Source organism: Ovis aries, chromosome 8, assembly GCF_016772045.2.
Source record: "Ovis aries strain OAR_USU_Benz2616 breed Rambouillet chromosome 8, ARS-UI_Ramb_v3.0, whole genome shotgun sequence".
Lineage (NCBI taxonomy): Eukaryota > Metazoa > Chordata > Mammalia > Artiodactyla > Bovidae > Ovis > Ovis aries.
Genome location: NC_056061.1, coordinates 89,412,431 through 89,432,564, shown reverse-complemented (window position 1 = coordinate 89,432,564; position 20,134 = coordinate 89,412,431). Strand labels below are relative to the sequence as shown.

The window sequence follows — 20,134 nt, the reverse complement described above, 5'->3', positions numbered from 1 at the left end:
CTTAGAACGTTTGGGATGTGTTGTTGGGGCCACGGGAGGAGGTGGATCCCTCTGCAGCCGGGAGGGAGCAGGTCGGGACGCCTGGGCAGAGGGCAGAGTGGGTCCTGGGGCAGAGCGATGGAGCACTGGGCGGGGCCGGGGGTGGAGCGATGGGGCGCTGGGCGGGGCAGGGGGGCGGAGTGATGGGGTGCTTGGGGGGAGGAGTAATGGGGCATGTGCAGGATTTGGGGACGTGGAGTCATGGGGTGCTGGGTAGGGCTGGGGCGGAGTGATGGGATGCTTGGGGGGAAGAGCAATGGGGAACTGGGCAGGATTGGGAAGGGGAGAGATGGGGTGCTGGGCGGGGCCAGGGAGGAGCAATGGGGCACTGGGCGGGGCTGGGGAGGAGCGATTGGGTGCTGGACGGGGGGCAGGGAGGAGCGATGGAGAGCTGGGCAGGATTGAGGAGGTGGAGCCATGGGGTGCTGAGTGGGGCTGGGGAGGAGCGATGGGGTGCTGGGGGACTCAGATGTCCAGGGAATCTTTGGCATATCTCCGGCAGGGAGATTGCTGAGGCCCTTCAGTCGTCGGCTTCAGGAGACAGGCTCCAGGGTGCTCAGCGTGGCAGCCGCACTGGCACCACGACTGACTGTGCGCCAGGATCCCCTCGAAGTGCTTGGTAACTCACAGAACCTGTTACTGTAGTTACTTCCTGAGGCCTCCTGGTCTCGAGTTGTCTTATCCTCAGCACTTGGGATGCAAACGTAGGTGCTAAGTTGTTGCAGGAACGCGGGAAAGTCGACCAAGCTCTTGAAGTTATTTTTGATAACAGAACATGGGAGAGGAATGGTCCCTGCTTCCCGGTGTCACCTTGTTTGAATGACAGAAGGTCAGCCTGCCTTTGACTCTTGGTAAATGAAGAGTGGCTAGGAGTGTCTGCAGGACGCAAGGCTGAGGTGTGGATGCGTTTGTAAAGTCTGTGGGGAAACTGAAACACACTGGGTCCAGCCTGTCAGTGGCTGCTTCTGAGAGATGATGCTGAAAACCCCAGGCTCCAATCCAGCAGCGGGGAAGTGTCCCAGGGGTCTTGAGTGGCTGTCTGACTTTTTCTGGGGCCAGGTTTCCCACGTGCATCCTCCTCAGCCTTCAGAGTCCTCAGCCTTCAGAGCAAAAGGTCCTTGGCTCAGATATGCGAAATCTGATGGCAGCAGAGTTGGGCATGAGGGCTTTGCACTCCTTGCCAGTCTGAAAGTGGGTGATGACTAAAAAAGTCTTATTTCGGAAAAAATATCCACTTCCACAACGGTTTGTTCATTCAGTCAGTCAAGAATGTTTACTGGTGGCCTGTGGGTAAGACCTCATGCCTTGCATGGAAGGAGGACCAGATGAGTAGGACTGTCTGTGATGGTCCCAGCCTTGTTGCTCCTTTTACTGATACAGTTCTTACATGTGGAATGTTCTTCACTTATGTGTGTGTGTGTGTAAAGTGTAGGACATCTTATGCAAACATTTGGGACGTTTTATGCAAAGGTCCATCTAGTCAAAGCTATGGTTTTTCTAGTAGTCATGTATGGATATGAGAGCTGGACCATAAAGAAGGCTGAGCACCAAAGAATTGATGCTTTTGAACTGTGGTGTTGGAGAAGACTCTTGAGAGTCCCTTGGACTGCAAGGAGACCCAACCAGTCAATCCTAATGGAGATCAGTCCTGAGTATTCATTGGAAGGACAGATGCTGAAGCTGGAAGCTCCAATACTCTGGCCACCTGATTTGAAGAGCCAACTTATTGGAAAAGACCTTGTTGCTGGGAAAGATTGAAGCCAGGAAGAGAAGGGAATGACGGAGGATGAGATTGTTGAATGGCATCCCTGACTCGATGGGCATGAGTTTGAGCAAGCTCCAGGAGTTGGTGATGGACAGGGAGGCCTGGTGTGCTGCCGCCCATGGGGTTGTGAAGACTTGGACATGACTGAGCTGAACCGAGGCCCCTGCTCTGCGGGGTTTGGTGGTCCTGTCGCCTTGCTCCTTTGGCCTGGTGTGTGTAGCAGGACCAGTGGAAATGTCGGGAAATGAGGACACCAGAGAGAGTTAGGGCTTAAGGCAGAAGCACCTGCCTCGCTGGGCTGGGCACTGTGGTACAGAGTGGGGGCCTCTGGAGGGTGAGACCAGTGGTGACTGTGGCCTCCTGACCTGCACACAGGCCCCATCAGTCATCTGGGGGAGGGACATGGGGACGGGGGGGGCAAGTCTGGGGAGCGGGGGTCCCTCTGGGTGTATCCAGGATGAGCCTCTGAGCTGAGGTCATCAGGAGCCCCTGTATCCCTGCTCCATCCCTGACCTCCGTGTCCAGCTGCTGTAGACACACAGGGGTAGCAGGGGGCGTTTTAGGCGAGTTTCTGATTTCACAGAATGCCCTGTGGAAAACACTAGAATGTGTATATATATTTTTAAAGTGCTTTGATTTCAGGGTTCTGTTTATTAATAACAATCATTTTCTTGTCTGGACGATCTTAGAAACCAGGTCCAGAGAAGCCACCCCCAGCATTATCATGGTTTCTCCTTATTTCCTTGTGACTCTTGGGGTGTTCACCTCTCCCGCGGAAATTCTGCACTCTGTTTTCACAGCAGAGATGATTCTGGCACCTCTGAGGCAGAACAGAGCCGGGAGGGTGGCAGCCCTGCTGTCAGCCTTGGCTGGCAGGAGAGCACTCTGCAGGGAGCACAGAGATCTGCCCTGAGGGGTTGGCGGTGGGGGGGGATGACAGCTCTCGGCCGAGTGAGGATGCTGGAAGGTGGGGCACCAGCGGCCCGGCCCCTGGCATCTCCCCAGGAGTCAGGGGACCAACAGGACCACCTCCAGGCAGGTGTTCTTCGAATCCCGAGCATCTGTCAACGTGAACTCCTTCAGTGACCAGCCTCCTGATTTCCCAACAGCTGTAGCTTGGACGTCCCCAGTTCTCAGCCAGGGGAGGGGGGTGAGAAGCAGGGCAGGGGTGAATTTTGGGGAGCCCTTCAATCTTGAAGGAGAGAACAAACCAAGAGTGTTTTCAGAGCCCTTGGGACGAAGTCACGGTAGCAGCAGGCTCTTGCCCAGGTCAGGGTAGAGCCACCTGCACCCAGGTCACCCACGGACATCAACAGACGGCCTCTTACCTCTTGTCCTGCCCTGGGAATCTAGACAGTTTCATTGTTCCTTAAAAAAAAGCCAGAAAAAACAATCCAAACTGGGTTGAATAGAAGTGAGACAAGAAGAATAATGAAGGCTCAGAACTGGTAAAGCGATTACAAGCAGTGCAATTACAGCTTGAAAAGATAGTTGGGGATTTGAAAAGAGCTGGATGAGTCAATCTTCCCAGCCTGCTTGTTACCTCCCATCAGTGTGTCTTTACAGAACCCACCTGTCTCTGAAGCTGGAGTTGGCGAAGTCACCATTCACACTTGAGTTCTGTCTTGTTTTCTGTCCAGAAGAAGGCAAGAACTCTAATCCTTACAGGAATTCTAGGAAAGAGCAGTATAAACATAACGCATTTGGAAGAACGTGACTGAGCCCCTGCAACTCCCGTGGGCGTTTAAATGCCCTGCATGGTGGTAGCAGTAACGTTGGCTTCACCAAACGTCAGCACCTATTGGGGCAGACAGGAAGGAAAAGGCGAGGTTTGGGGATGAACGTTGGTAGAGTGTATTTGATGTGTCGGTGGTAATTATTTGCAAGGATCCACACGAGGCAAGAAGCCCAGCTCCCATCACCAGCAGCCACGGGTCCCTGCGGTTATCACACCATCTCTGAAGCGTTTGCCACCATCTCTGTCGGACGCAGAAGACAGCTTGCAGCTATTTTTGGCTTCTGCGATCCTTGATCCTCGTCTTTCTGCTTCTGTAGCAAAGTCAGCAGGAGCGCGCTTCCGAGTGCTGCCTCTCTGGGAATAAACTGATTACTTAGTTCGTGCTGACGTCGTCTAGAACCCCGGGCACTCACGGAGCCCTCTTCTGCTGTCTGAGAACAGTGCGTTGTGGGGGCGGGGTACACAGTCCTGCAGAGCCAATTGTTCACACTGTGCAGGGCGCGGGTTCTGGCCCTGTGAACCCTCCAGCCGCCTGCCGCTTCCTGACCGCCGGGGGGCGGGGTGTCTCCTGCCAGCACAGTGACTTCACGGGTGGTCTCACCAGGAAAGGGTGCCCGCCCGGCCACCTACTGAGATGGTTGCCAAATCATGAAGCAAAAGTGAAGTCGCTCAGTCGCGTCCGGCTCTTTGTGACCCCATGGACTGTAGCCCACAAGGCTCCTCTGTCCATGGGATTTTCCAGGCAAGATTACTGGAGTGGGTTGCCATTTCCTTCTCCAGGGGATCTTCCCGACCCAGGGGTTGAACCTGGGTCTCCTGCATTGCAGGCATTTTACTGTCTGAGCCACCAGGGAAGCCAAAGCCGCTCTCTCCATGTAGTTGACCGCACAGCAGCGGGGCTGGAGGAAGCTCTGGGGCTGCGATAGGGTGTCCTTTGGGGCCTTCTGCGTCTGACCCCTGGAATGATGGTGCACCTCTGCCTGTGGAGGAACCGATGACGTGCTGAGATAAGAGCCTTGCTTCTGGTGTACCTGACTGATGTCATCTTCCATCTTCCTAAGACCAAGAAGTGGGCGACAAGCCTGTTACTTTCCCTGCGTTTCAGGGGGTGAAATTGAGGTATCGGAGATGATGTAATTTGCAGAGAATTATATATTGTAATTATAGCAGAGAACCAACCAAAAACGGAATTTCAAACCAAAGCTTTTTCTGCTGACTTATTTTCTCTTCCTACATCTCGGAGGTTAGCGGGTGGGTTTTTGGCTGATGGACTAAGGGCCCAGGGTCAAAGGCTGTGCTCCGTCCTCTCCTCTGGGTTTAAAGCAAGGTTACAGGTGTGCTGGGAACCCTGCCCTCGTCTCCTTTCTGTGACCGCACTGGGGTCAGAAACCCAGTCCCCCAGGCCCCGTCCGTCCCCGGGGGGCAGCGTGGAGCCCACCCACCCTGCAGTGTCCCTGGGCCTCTCTTTTTCTCTTTTGAAAATTCCCTCTCCTTCCCCCTTCAATTTGTTGCTGTTGTTCATTTGCTCATTCGGGTCCGGCTCTGCGATCGCATGGACTGCAGCACGCCAGGCTTCCCTGTCCTTCACCATCTCCCAGAGCTCGCTCAAACTCCTGTCCATTGAGGCGGGGATGCCGTCCAACCATCTCGTCCTCTGTCGTCCCCTCTCCTCCTGCTCTCAGTCTATCCAGTGAGTCTGCTTTTCACATTACGTGGCCAAAATATTAGACCTTCCAAATCTCTTCAAACGAGGACAATACAAAGCTTGCTCTTCGTGTGCATGAAAAGCATGGGGGAACTTGAGCCAGAGGTGATGCTGAGACACACACACCCTCTCTCTGCCTTTTTGGCTGATACCTCTGTCGTGGGTGGGATGCATGACTGACTTAATGAATCACAAAAGTTTCTTGTACTTTATGGATATCAAATGAATCATTTAAATAATTACAGTGAGAGGATATATATATATAGAGAGAGAGAGAGTGAATTTTCCTCCTTGAAAATGCTGTGCATGTGTGGGTAAGGTTCAAAGTATCAGAGAGAAAAATCATGTAGCTTCTTATCCTTTGGATATTTTGAAGAAATAAAAAAGTCAAACAAATCCCCAAAACGCTTACTCTTGTAACACAGATGCAGCTGGGAACTGGGTGTGGAGACACAGCCTGCAATCCGTGTGAGTCATAAAAATCTCCAGGGAATCATTAAGACCATTTTTTTCTGAGATGTGGTACCAAAACAGCCCTCCGTGCCAAGTGAATGTTGAGTGAGTGCCTGGCTCCTTGCGGGAGACTCCTCCCCCACAGTCCCTCTTCCCGGCTCCTGGGAGGGAGTGTGGGAAGGACTCCCCCAGGGACCCAGACCCTCCGACCCTGAGTCAGGTCTCACCTTCCGTCTCAGGTAGAATGAATGGAGCGACGGCATGTAACCTAAGCAGAGAAGACAAAGGGTTTTGAGTCTCAGTTTGAAGATGCAGGCACACACAGATGCCTGTTTTTACAACAACGGGATAGATACAAGAGGGTGCTTTCTAGCGTCCTCCTGGGAAGATGGGAGGTCTCAGGCGTACCCGGGCAGGTGGGACAGGCCCCCTCTGGCATCACAGCCCCCGGGGGGTACTCACTCGGCCAGCCCCCTCCCCCACTCCCGCCCCCTCCCCCATCTCGGTTATCTCAGCGAGCGTCTGCTGAGCAATAGCTCTGTGCCTGGCGCCGGGCCCGGCTCCAGTGATGCAGGAACTCACATGAGCGAGGCAGACGAGAATCTCTGCACTTTACGCTCTGGTGTTCCTGCAAGTAAACAGCTAGCTAACGAGACCGTTCTGCGTGGCGGCGGGGGCTGTGCAGAACCGAAGGAGACGGACAGACGGGTGGGAGCACGGGTTAGGGAGGACTTCGCCCAGCAGGTGGGGTTGAGGTTGGGAGGTAAAAGACAGAAGAGACCAGCCCCCCACCCCGAACCCGAAGGCAGATGATTCAAGGCCGAGGGGGCCTGCCGGCGGACGGGGGCCGAGGGAGCAGGCGGTGCTGCCAGCAGGTCTCCGGACTTTGTTCCAGTTTCTCTGGGAAGGCCCTGGTGACTCCTGAGCAGGAAAGTGTTGTGTTGGCATTGAGGTTTTTCAAGCACAGTCTCTCTGGTTGTTGGGTCAGGAAGCAGGGAGTTTGGGGGACAGAGTGAGGTCAGGGAGCCGGGTTAGGAGGCGGCAGGGGCCCCGGGAGAGGTGGCAGTGTCTGGGTGCAGCGCCCGTGGGCGGCACTGAGTTCCTGCTGAGCCTCCTCTCCTGGGCCTCGGGGGAAGTTCCACGGATGCTGCGGCTCACACAACTGATGCTTAGTTTCCTGCAGCTCTTGGGGCTGGAAATCAGGTCAGGGTATCAGCGGGCTGGTCCTCTGGAGGCGGGGAGGGCGAATTCCCCCAGGCCTCTGCCCCAGCCCCTGCAGGCTGGCCCAGTCCTTGGGGTTCTGGGACTCCTCGACGCATCTCAGGTCTCTGCGTCCATCTTCATGTGGCCTCTCCCCGTGGGCGTCTCACCTGGCCGTCTTCTCCTGAGGACACCAATCGTTTCAGATCTGGGCCCACCCTGATGACTCTTGTCCCAAGTAATGACACCCACAGAGACCCTGTTTCCACACGAGGGCACGTCTTGAGTCACTGGGGTTTGGGCTTCGACAGATCTCTCGGTGACAAGTTTCAACCCATAACAGATACACTCAGGACACTCAGTTTTGTTGGTCTGCTGCGTCCAGGTCTCCATGTCTTTGCCAGAAACCCTGATTTTTCAGTCATGAGATAAACACACAAAATGCACGTGGTCTGGATTTCTGCAGCCGTCTCTGCTGCTCAGACCCCGGCCAGGCCATGTGCTGAGTCCCCATCTACTGTGCTCTGCCTGCCACACACTTCCATGCAGGGGACTCTGGGTCGCTTCTGAGACATGGTGTCCAAGGGCACCAGAGCCCCCAAGACTTGGGCCACCCCGACCTCGCAGTGCTGGGGGCGCCTGGTTTGGGAGCAGAGAACACTTTGCTGTGGTTTTGTTTGTTTAGGAGAATTGATAACCACAGTACAGGGTATACAGTGATATATTGATAAAAATGATGCAGAAAGTTACTTTAAACGTAACCACCGAGTCATAGGGGAATAAAAAATAAAGAAACAAGTGGAAGAACACTGGGACTTAGCGCTCAGACAGCTCAGGCAGATGGTTGTGTCAGCGCCCGATTGCTGTGGTAACAGATGACCAGACTTGGTGGCTGAAGGCAGCCTGGGTTTGTTATGGTGCCATTCTGGAGGTCAGGGCCCTACAGCCTGGGTGCAGGCAGGGCCGTGCTCCGTTTCCAGAATCCATGTCCTGGCTTTTTCTAGCCTCTGGTCGTTGCGTAGTTGCTCAGTTGTGTCCACTCTTTGTGACCCGAAGGACAGCAGGATGCCGGGCCTCCCTGGCCTTCACTGTCTCCAGAGTTTGCTCAGACTCATGTCCGTGGAGTCAGTGATGCCACGTCACCATCTCTTCTAGCCTCTGGAGACACCTGGATTCCTTGCCGTGTTGCCCCTCAGCAGTGGCATCACTCTTGCTCTGACCTGACCCTCCCACCACCTCCCAAGGGTCCAAGGACCCTTGTGATGGTATAAACCATTCATATGATCAAGGTACTCACCCCATTTCAGGATCCTCGACATAAACACATCTTTAAAGTCCCTTTTGCCTGGAAGGGCACATGTCGCAGCTCTGGGGCTTACCTCCTGGGAATCTTGGGGTGCCATTATTCTGGCCACCCTGGTGGCACCCCTGTGAGACAGCTGGCCTGGTCTCCCCAAAATCTGAAACAGAAGCCTGTGGGTCAACGTAGGGGACGTAACAACGGATGTAATGCATGCTTCTAGCTTGGGTCCTGATTTAAAGAAACAGACTCTAAAACATATTTCTCGGGACAGTTAGGTGATTTTGAATGTGGACTAGGTAACAATTCTGTTAAATTTTTTTTTTCTTGGTTAATTTTTTTCTTACTCTTTTTTGCTAAAGTGTTTTTAGGTGCAGTGTGTAAACCATGCATTTCACTCAAATATTTCAATATGCTTCTCTCAAGAAGAAGAATGTTTTCCTGCACAAACACATCACCCGTTGTGACTGGCAGGCTGATGCTTTCATCCTGCCTTCCCCAAAACCATTGATTTAGGAAGGTCAAAAGCACTTCGTTTTAAAAGTTAAAAGCTACTCACCCTTCTCTCCATGTGATTTTGCTTCCTTGAAAAAATCAATCTAGCTAAATTGTACCTCTGTTGGGCAGAGCATTGATTTCTAGCTGTTAATTTTAACTAAGAGGGTTACCTGCTGACCTCATAGGAGGCTTTTTAAGACAGAGCTGCCCAGCCCATGAATCAGGCCTTCCGTGTTTACCGTGTAGGAAGTTGGGGTTTGTGACCTAGAGCCTTTGCCCAAGAGTTCCTGCTCTTGCAGAGTCAGCGCTGGTTTGTGTGCCTTGAAAGCAAAAGTAAAACCTAGCTCCTGATCTAATTGTGAAGCTGGACAAATTCTGCTTTTCGACCGTCATTTCTTACATGCAAGCTTTATTTAATTCTGAAGGGAGCATCACTGGGATAGATTATTGGTAAAAGGCAGGCAAGCCAAAAATCAACAGTGAAATGCTTGGACCTTCTCATTCCGCCTAGGATGTAGGAAAGCACAGAGAACATTGCTGACAATGAGGAAAAGCTAGGTAACCTGCGAAGTCCTGGCTTTCCTTGAACCCATCAGAGCGCAAGGCAGCCAGATGGACTTGACCTGAAGGATGACAAGCCCCTTCGAGGAGGGTGGGGGCATGATCTGCTTCATGGGGGGCCTGGAATAGGTATAAGATTCAGCCACCATGAAAATGGGTGAAAACAAACAGCTGAGTGTGGGCTCACGTGCCAGCCTGAGGTCCGGGTGCCCACTCTGCGCACGCGTCCTCCCCAGGGCCTTCACTGGAGGGGTGTGAGCGTCAGGGCGCCCACTCTGTGCTCACGCCCTCCCCGGGGCCTTCACTGGAGGGGAGTAAGGGTCCGGGCGCCCACTCTGCACACGTGTCCTCCCCAGGGCCTTCACTGGAGGGGTGTGAGCGTCAGGGCGCCCACTCTGTGCTCACGTCCTCCCCGGGGCCTTCACTGGAGGGGAATGAGGGTCTGGGAGCCCACTCTGCACTCGAGTACTCCCCAGGGCCTTCCCCGGGGCCTTCACTGGAGGGGTGTGAGCATCAGGGCCTGCCTTCAGGGAGCCCCTCAGTGCGCACAGCACAACCCCCGACCCAGCTCCTGATGCAGGAGCCTCAGCCCCTGGGAGTGGGAAGGAAGTCCTCCTACACCCTGGCCCTGGCAGGACCTGAGTGTGGGCAAACACAGAAGCTGTAGCCAACAGCTCTGTGAGAGGGTCGGGAGTTCCTCCCTGCTCCAACTTCAGTACACTGGCAATAAAAATTGGACATAGAAATTAAAATTATATATCATGCATCCCAACCCTATAACACAGAGGGATGAATCTAGCAAAATATATGCAGGGTTTGTATGTGGACGCTGAGTCACTGCAGCTGTGTCCAGCTCTTTGCAGCCCTGTGGACTGTGCCCCGCCAGGCGCTTCTGTGCATGGGGTTTCCTGGGCAAGGATACTGGAGTTGCCATTTTCTCCTCCAAGTGTTCTTCCTGACCCAGGGATCCAACCCGCATCCGTTGGGTCTCTTGCACTGGCAGGCAGGAGGCCTGGGTGTGGAAAGGCCCCGAGAACAGTAAAACGCTGTTGAGAGATTAGATAAACCTAAAATCATGAGGGGATATGCCACATTCATGGACAAGAAGACTCCGTACCAAGGTGTTCATTTTCCAAAGTGATTTTGAGATTCAATGCAATACCAACTGAAATCCCAGGTTTTTCCTCTTTTAAATAAAGTTTATTTTTTAGAACAATTTTAGGAGCGCAGCAAAATCGAGCAGAAAGTACAGTGTCCCTAAATCCCTCCTCCCCCACCCACATGCACAGCACCCCCACCATCAACACCCCCATCAGAGCGGACATTGGTACAACGATGAACCTACTTGGACACAATTACCCCAGGTCCAGTTTGCATAGGGTCACTTTTGGTGTGTACATTCTGTGGATTTGGAATGTAACGTGAAATGTAAAATGAGGCGCATCCATGCCTATATCACACGGGGTGTTCACTGCCCTGAGAATCCTGTGTGCTCCGACCACCCGTCCCTCCCTCCCCGCTTACCCCTGGAAACCACTGATTTTTTATTGTCTCCGTAGTGGTCCCTTTTCCAGAACATCGTATAGTTGGAATCACACAGAAAGTGGCCTTTTTGGGTTCGCTTGTTTCACTCAGTAATACACATGCAAGCCTCCTCCAAGTCTGTGTGACTTGACGGTTTGTTTTTGGTGCTGAGTGACATTTCGTCATCTGGATGGGCCGAAGTTCACTCACCCACTCACCTCCTGAAGGACACCTTGGATGCTTCCAAATTCTGGCAGTTATGAACAAAGTTGCCACAAACATGGCGTGTGGCGTTGTGTGGATCTAAGTTTTCAACTGGGCTTCCCCGGTGGTTCAGCGATAAAGAATCCACCTGCCAATGCGGGAGACGTGGGTTTGATCCTTGGTTCGGGAAGATCCCCTGGAGAAGGAAATGGCAGCCCACTCCAGTATTCTTGCCTGGAGAAGCCCATGGACGGAGGAGCCTGGCGGGCTATGGTCCACGGGGTCACAAAGGGTCAGATGCGACTGAGTGCCCACACACTGTCTGTCCGTCTGTCCATCCACGTGTCTCTCCATCAGTCTACACATCCACCCGTTATCCGCCTGTGTATCTCTTATTTATCTCTCCACCCATTATCGATATATTATCTTCATCTGTGAATCTGCCCATCCTTACATCCATCCACCTCTTTATCTATCTATCCATCTATCATCTACCGAACCACCCACAGGTAATCACGTAACTAGGAGGCTGTGTCTTTCTCTGTCTGTGCACCTGGTGGGACACAATTTGCTTGAAATGTTTGCGGCTGCAGTTGCCATTCTCAGCTTTGAAGCTTCTCTCTATGGCCTTTAGCTACTTGACTAGGCACTGAAGACGTGAACATCACAGGGAAAGAGCAAAGAGAACTCGTGCTCCGAGGAGGCTCCCACCAGGAAGGATGGCGCTCCTTCTGCTGGAGGAACACCCCCGTCAGCAGATGCAGAGAAAAGCAAGGGGGTCCGTTCAAGGGGCTTTGCTCTCATTTTTCGCAAAGTCGATCCCTTTTCTTCTGTCAGTGGGTGGGGCAGTGGGGGGAAGGGGAGACATCTACACCTCATTAACCTGAAACTAACACCCAGATCGAGGTGATGGGGAATGAAAGCAGAGAGAGAAACGAAAGGTAAATATGTACCAGCCCGTCTTCCCAACTCTGAAAGGTGGTCTTGGAATTCAACTCTGAGCTTCCTGCAAAATGCGCTAGTTGCTTAGTTGTGTCTGACTCTTTGCGGCCCCATGGACTACAGCCCACCAGGCTCCTCCGTCCAGGGGATTCTCCAGGCAAGAATATTGGAGCCGGTTGCCATTTCCTACTCCAGGGGATCTTCCTGACCCAGAGATTGAAAAGGGGTCTCCTGCCTTGCGGGCAGATTCCCTGTCTGAGCCACCAGGGAAGCCCAAGCTTCCTGGAGGTGGAGGCGAAAAGGGAGACGTGGTCATGTGATGCAATTCACAGCATCTACACATCAAAACACAGGCGTCGGCGGCCCCGCAAAAAAAAAGAACAAAAAAAACACAGGCGTCGGCGGCCCCGCAAAAAAAAAAAACAAAAAAACAAAAAAACACAGGCGTCGGCAGGAACACCGCCAAAAAAAAAAAAAAAATGACACAGGCGTCGGCAGGAACACCGCCTTGCTCAGAGCCATGGCTGAGGGTGACTCTTCCTTCCCACGCCCATCAAGGGTGTCCCGCATAAGGCAGTGGAGGTCACGCTCAGATAAACCCCCAGGATGAAGATAGTGCTGAATTCTCTATACATCCTTCCTGCAATATCTGTAGACATGATCTGAGACCATGGAGGAAAACAGAGGTCACTGAACACTTTCATGGGGGCAGGCCTGTGGCATTAATAATGCCAACCGAATTCAGGGGCAACTTCATATCTTGTGGAATAATGCGTGGGTGGAACGCGTTTCCGGCCATCTCCGAGGAATGGGATTTACCCGCTAAGCTGCTGTAAAAGCCAATCAGAGAGGAATGGGATTTACCCGCTAAGCTGCTGTAAGAGCCAATCAGAGAGGAATGGGATTTACCCGCTAAGCTGCTGTAAGAGCCAATCAGAGTTCCATGCGAGCAGGAGGGTGGCAGAGTCCTCGCTGAGCTGTGCACACCCGAATCGAATCCTTGACCTTCCTTTCTGAGGACGAGGGCTCAGGTTCCCCACGGTGTTAGCACCCTGCTCAGGACACAGTAACCACGCCAATATAAATTCTACTTGTCTTTATGGAATGTTATAATATTATACGGACAGCATTCTGAGTGTGTCAGAGCTGTGGCGACTGTCCTTGACAAAAACTAGTTTTCTGTTTCTGCAGAACAAACAGAAACCTTCCCGTCAGGTTCTAGATCACAAAGATAAATACATATTGACGTGGAGCTGATTTTGAGCAAACAAGAGAAAAATGGGCTGCGCTCCACTTATTCCAGCCACTTAATAGCATTTACATCTGTTTTCCTCGTTAAAACTTAAAATACCCAGCAACCTAGAACATTTGCCAAAGAGAGCATCTATTTATGTCCAAAGTGTTATTTAATGACTCATTGTTGTATTTGCCTTGATTCATTCTTTCAGGTTAATTTAATTCTGTTTTCTTCGTTTTCTACTCAAGACTGTTAAAGGCAGGACAAGAGGGTGGCTGCCGCACCAAGGGCTCTGGTCTTCCTTGCTGGAAGGTTTCCTTTGCAGGGTCTGGGGTGCCTCCCCCCACACCAAGGTGAAGTCCGACTCAGTCCAGGGTTGGGGGGGTCTCTTCACCCACACTCCACCTGAAATAGGAGTTCGAGGTTACCTCCTTGTGGGAAACTCTGCCTTCTGCACGGTGCCGGCTCCCTGGACTCAGGGGAGGGGGCGCCGCGCGGAAAGCAGTGGGCTCACCTCGGCTTCTGTTCCCTGGGTCTTCTGTCCTCCCTTCCCAGGTCGGCGGGTGCACACAGTTTCCCGGTCCACCCAGGGCCTCCAGCCCAGGCTTCCCCACCCACGTGGAGGTGTAGCAGGTCGGCAGGCTGCAAGGGCCCAGGGCGCTGGGACCACCAGGCTGGTGCTGGTGCTAACGTGAGTGCTGCTTTGGTTTCTCACTGTGGAAATGGGACAGGTCCACAGGCGCGCACAGGCGCGTGCACACACAGGCACGTGCACGCACAGGCGCGCGCACACACACAGGTGCACACAAGCACACACACCGAGAGAGACCTGACTTGAAACCAGGTTGAGTGAGTTCTGTTTCCAGGGCGGCCAGGAAATACGTCCCTCGAGCATCTTCAGTTCAGTCCAGTTCAGTCGCTCAGTCGTGTCCGACTCTTTGAGACCCCATGGACTGCAGCAGCCAGGCCTCCCTGTCCATCACCAACTCCCGGAGTCCACCCAAACCCATGTCCATTGAGTCGATGATGCCACCCAGCCATCTCATCCTCCGTCATCCCCTTCTCATCCTGCCCTCAATCTTTCCCAGCATCAGGGTCTTTTCCAGTGAGTCAACTCTTCACATGAGGTGGCCAAACTATTGGAGTTTCAGTTTCAACATCAGTCCTTCCAATGAACACCCAGGACTAATCTACTTTACGATGGACTGGTTGGATCTCCTTGCAGGCCAAGGGACTCTCAAGAGTCTTCTCCAACACCACACTTCAAAAGCATCAATTCTTCGGTGCTCAGCTTTCTTTATAGTCCAACTCTCACATCCATACATGACTACTGGAAAAACCATAGCCTTGACTAGATGGACCTTGGTTGGCAAAGTAATGTCTCTGCTTTTTAATATGCTGTCTAGGTTGGTCATAGCTTTTCTTCCAAGCAGCAAGCATCTTTTAATTTCATGGCTGCAATCACTATCCACAGTGATTTTGGAGCCCAAAAAAATGAAGTCTGACACTGTTTCCACTGTTTCCCCATCTATTTGCCATAAAGTGATGGGACCAGATGCCATGATCTTAGTTTTCTGAATGTTGAGCTTTAAGCCAACTTTTTTACTCTCCTCTTTCACTTTCATCAAGAGGCTTTTTAGCTCCTCTTCACTTTCTGCCATAAGGGTGGTGTCATCTGCATGTCTGAGGTTATTGATATTTCTCCCGGCAATCTTGATTCCAACTTGTGCTTCATCCAGCCCAGCGTTTCTCATGATGTACTCTGCATATAAGTTAGATAAGCAGGGTGACAATATACAACTTTGCTGTATAAAGGACTCCTTTTCCTATTTGGAACCAGTGTTGTTCCATGTCCAGTTGTAACTGTTGCTTCCTGACCTGCATATAGGTTTCTCAAGAGGCAGGTCAGGTGGTCTGTATTCCCATCTCTTTCAGAATTTTCCATTTTATTGTGATCCACACAGTCAAAGGCTTTGGCATATTTAATAAAGCAGAAATAGATGTTTTTCTGGAACTCTCTTGCTTTTTCCATGATCCAGCGGATGTTGGCAATTTGATCTCTGGTTCCTCTGCCTTTTCTAAAACCAGCTTGAACATCTGGAAGTTCATGGTTCACGTACTATTGAAGCCTGGCTTGGAGAATTTTGAGCATTACTTTACTAGTGTGTGAGATGAGTGCAATTGTGTGGTAGTTTGAGCATTCTCTGGCTTTGCCTTTCTTTGGGATTGGAATGAAAACTGACCTTACAGAGTGAAACCCTGGTTCTTCCTGCTGACCCAGCCCAGGGCTCCCTGGCTGGATGGGCCATGGGCTGGCATGAGTCTCCCGGCGTAGGGGGCTCATCTGTACTTAGTGACAGAGGACGGCCCTTGTTCCAGTGCAGGTTTTGTTTTGGTTGAAGCTGCACTTCCATCACTGGTCCATGCACAGCGCTTGCGACTTATTTATCGATTTATTTATTTTCTATAAACATTCTCGTCCACAACTCCCAGAGCTTCTGCACAGAAGTTTCTCCTGGATGTGTTGATATGTGTGTGAAAGTACATGGGCACACAGACAGACAGACACACACACACTCACACACACACTCTCACATACACACTCACACACACACTCTCACACACACACACACACACTCTACCTGAGGTGAAATTACTGAACAGCGTGCACATGGAAAATGCAGTTGTTCAACTTCAGGACAAACGCCACACCATCTTCCAAGCCCCCTGTGCTGGTCTGTACACCAAGAGCAAGGCACAGGAGATACTGGGGCTCTCCACACTCTCCCATGCTTGGTATAGTCAGCCTTCTAATTTTTTTGCCAATTAAATGGTAGAAATTGCATTTCTCGGTCAAACAAAGTTCACCTCGCTCTGTACTTTTCGTGGCCAGGAAAGCCCCTCCGGTGAGGTGCCTCCTCTTGTCCTCTGTGTTGCGTAGTTTCTGCGTTTACATAGAAACTCAGGAAGATTTTAAGCGATTGCAAAGTCGGGGGCCTAGCAGAGTGGGCTTCTCTGACCCACGGCGCAGCTTCAACAAACATGACTCGTAGGAAACCTTGTTGACCCCACCCCGCTCCTGAGCCCACCGTCGACCCCCACCTGCTCCTGAGCCCACCGTCGACCCCCACCCGCTCCTGAGCCCACCGTCTTCAGGTCGTTTTGAACAGATTCACTGCCACATCATTTCAGCTACAGCTGTTCCAGGAAGTGTCTCTAAACATAAGGTCACTCTTTTAAAAACACTCACACACGTGTGCATATAACCACAAAACCAGCCTAGTGAATGAAAACTTATAGTTTGTAAATACCATCAACTGCCACGCCTTCAGCTTTCCCCAGTCGTCTGACTGTGACAGCTTGCTTGCGTTAGGAGTCAGGTGAGGGCGCCTCCTGTGACTGAGGGCCTCTTGCTGCTGTTGTTGGTCAGTCACTCAGTCGTGTCCGGCTCTTTGCCACCCCCTGGACTGCAGCACACCAGGCTTCCCTGTCCTCACCTTCTCCCTGAGCTTGCGGAAACTCACGTCCGTTGAGCGGGTGATGCCACCCACCGTCTTGTGCTCTGCCGTCCCCTTCTCCTCCCGCCCTCAGACTTTCTGCGACTCTTAGCAGGTGTCCTCCACTCTCCCCCAGGAGCTTATCGGACACCTCCAACCTGGGGGACCCATCTTTCCGTGTTGTGTCTTCTTGTCTTTTTATACAGTTCACGAGGTCTCCCGGCAAGTCTCCTGGGTGCTTTACATTCCCTCCTCCAGTGGATCAGGTTTTGTCCAGACACTGCACTGCGACCTGTCCGTCTTGGGTGGCCCTGCGGGGCGCGGCTCATAGCTTCACTGAGTTACTCAAGCCCCTTTGCCACCACAAGGCAGTGATCCATGAAGGGGACAGGCCCCTTAAGTCTCACGTAATTTGTAATCTCTTTCCCATCTGCTGTCTTTCTTGTCTTTTTATTTGCTAGAAAATCTGGATCATTTGTCCTGGTTCCAAAGTTCTGAATCTTGCTTGTGACGGTGTCCTTGAACGTGTTCCTCTGTCCCCCGTATTTTCTGTAATTTGTAAGTTGGATCGTGAATCTCACTGATATCCTGGTTTGATTTTCTCATCTGTTGTGAAGACCTCGCAAGTGGTCTTCTGTGTTCTTATTGGGGGTGCTTGACAACTGGTCGTCTCTCTTTTCGTGATTTTTATCCTTTATTATCACTTACTCCCTAGATCCAGACATCCAATGGGAGATGTAAAATAGTGAAACCTTGATCTAGCACTTTTTTCTTCATTTACCAGCTAGAAGACTCTCTTAAAGGAAATTTAAAATTCTGCCAAGAAAAATGGTGTTGGTCACCCAGCGAAGGGGGCTGTTCTGTCCATAGCTGTTTGATGTAAGACCCATACCTTTGGCGTTAAGTACACAGTTCCTTTTGGAAAGTTGTGAGATCTGGCGGCGTGGGGCCTGCCCTCACTCGAGAGCTCAGGGCTGCCTGGGGGGGCGGGGACACCGGTGAGCAGGCGACAAAGGGTGCTGTTGCTCTGAGCTCCTCGGGGGCTGAGAGCAGCCCGCAGACAAACGTAGCAGCTCGAAGGCGTGGTGGGGGCCGCGCTGGGCCTGCCCGGGAGCCCAGGACCCGGCGCGGGATGCAGGCTGGTGGCCCTGCGAGCCGTCTGTGGGGTGAGCTCGGGCTCCACAGACTCGTGCCGCCGTCTGGGCAGAGGCTGAGCAACTGAAGCCCACCTCTCCCGGGTCTAAGGCCAGGGCGCCGGCAGAGGCTCCAGGAGCCTCTCTGCCCGGGTGTGGGCGCGGGGCTCCTCCGCACGCATGGTGCCCGAGTCTCTTTCAGCCTGTGTCCTCGCCTCCTCCTCCCTGAAGTACTCCAGCCCCTCCGGATCGGGACCACCCTCACGACCCCATTCGGCCTGAACCACCCATTGAACTCTGATTTCCAAATCCGCTCATATTCTGAGGTCTGGGGAGTTAGGGCCCCGACCTAGGGGCACAGTTCAGCCCCGAAGACCAGAGGAAGTGTCGAGCAGGGGACAGTTATGCCGCTTTGCTCCACGCCTGACAAGCCTGAGGCCAGCCGCGAGCTCCCTGCGGCTCCGCGGGGAAGGAGGGCCGGTCCGGGCGGCGGGAGACGGTGAGCCCCGGCCTGGCGCGCGCTCCGATGGACCGAGGGCGGAGCCCAGGCCGGCGCCCACGCCCTGGGCAGAGAAGGGGACAGAGGGGTGAGGTCTGTTTGCGAGGAGCCTTCCAGAGCTGCTGCGGCTCGACCACGCCGAGTTCAAGATGCCCATCGTGAGCGGGCGGAGACTCCGGGGATGCCCGGAAGGAGGGGATGCTCCGGGAGGGAGGTCTCCGGGAGCGGAGCGTGTTGAGGACCCTCAGCGGAAAGGCCTCCTCGTGGTTCGCGCCCCTCCCGTCCGCCTCTGCCTCTGCCTGCCTCTCGGGTCTGAGCCCCGCGCCCCTCCTCTGCGCTCCAGGGCCGGCCTTGCCGCCCAGCCTGCCTCCAGACCCCGCCGTGCCGGCCACGCGCCTGCTGGGTTTTCCTGATTCCTTCTTGAGCGCGTGCGTCACCCGTCACCCGTGGGAAAGGGCGGCCTGCCGAGCGTTCCCAGCAGCGCCGCAGGCCCGCTCTCCCCTCTGAGACGGGGAATTTCACAGAGAGCACGCGGCCTGTCTTGCCAACTCGGGGCTGATATGACAAACCCTTTCCCGGTTTATAGGGAAAGCAGAGACAGGCAGCTGCCGAGTACAAACATACCCAGTCATTTGAAGGATTTGGGAGCCCTGCTGGGGTTGATTTGATCGCTGTCTAGCAAATCGGCCTGAATTCATCAGCTTGTGTTCAGCTGCAGAGAGGTTCCATCTTGTTCCTTCCCCAGGACTTACAAATGATTTCCTTTGCTTTTCGCACTAGGGTGGATTCAGGGTCGTCTGCACAATAAGAGACATTCTCAGTTCACTCCCACCCAGGCTTCTTAGAATCCGTGTCATGTGGCTGCCACTTGTCATTTTGAGGTGTTTCTGGTGGAAACGGGGCTTAAGAAATGCTTGCCTAGATTTCCGTGGTCACATCTATGCTTTAAAACATGAAATCATCTAACAGTTTGAACAACACTGCAGATGTCCTTAATTGACACCATTTCATCTTAATCAATGCCTAGAACTCATACATCTTAGCTTAGCTGGCCTGTGACTACAGATAAAGTTCTCTCACTGAAGACGCTTAAATTTTAGCAACTCTGGGCCCCAGCTTCCTCTGTGATAATGTGCTGTTTTGTGCTGTGTCTAAAAATTTATCTGTTTGTGACACTTAACTGACTTTTGCTTAAATAGAATTTAGGCAGGGAGGAGCGGCCTCAAAGAATGTTTCTAAACATTAGCAATTAACAGGACTTTTAAAGCAGCAATCACTTCATTATAATTAAACAAAAATAATTTAGGGCTATCATAAGTGGCTTAATTATTTTTCGTTAAGGAGGCAATTAACTCTTATGACAAATACAGTTTAAAACTTCACAAGCACAATTCTTTACAACAAATCTGAGGAGTGTGGTTTCCTATAACATGTGTACAGTTCTGGGGTACAAGTCGGCTGTTCTTAGAGTCACGGAGCCAACCTTTCAATATATATAAGAAGGGCTCTTGTTCTCACAGCAGAGCGAAACACAGTCATTACAGCAGCGAAACAGAGGACTCGCTCTGAGCCTGACAGGCACGTGAATGTTCTCTATCTTTGACCAGCCCGAGGTTTCATGCTGCTGAGGCAAAGCTCTGCTGCTCGGGCGTCTCCGTAAACCCCACTGACACAGCCTGAGCACCTAAACATTGTCCAAACCAAGTGCAAGCCGGTCACAAGGGCTCCAGGAGGAGGCACCGAACTCACTGTCAGGCTGGGACAGAAGGAGGAGATCCGGCAACCCCTTCATGAGGAAAGAGGGCGCCTCGCGCGGTCGTTTGGGTGGCCAGTCACTGC

General features: G+C 52.6%; 1 protein-coding gene across 1 annotated transcript in view; it reads left to right on the top strand.

Moving 5' to 3' along the window:
- The window catches only part of RPS6KA2 (ribosomal protein S6 kinase A2), a 331,417-nt gene that overhangs the window by 5,063 nt on the left and 306,220 nt on the right, over positions 1 to 20,134 (top strand). The gene's annotated exons all lie outside the window — the stretch shown is intronic.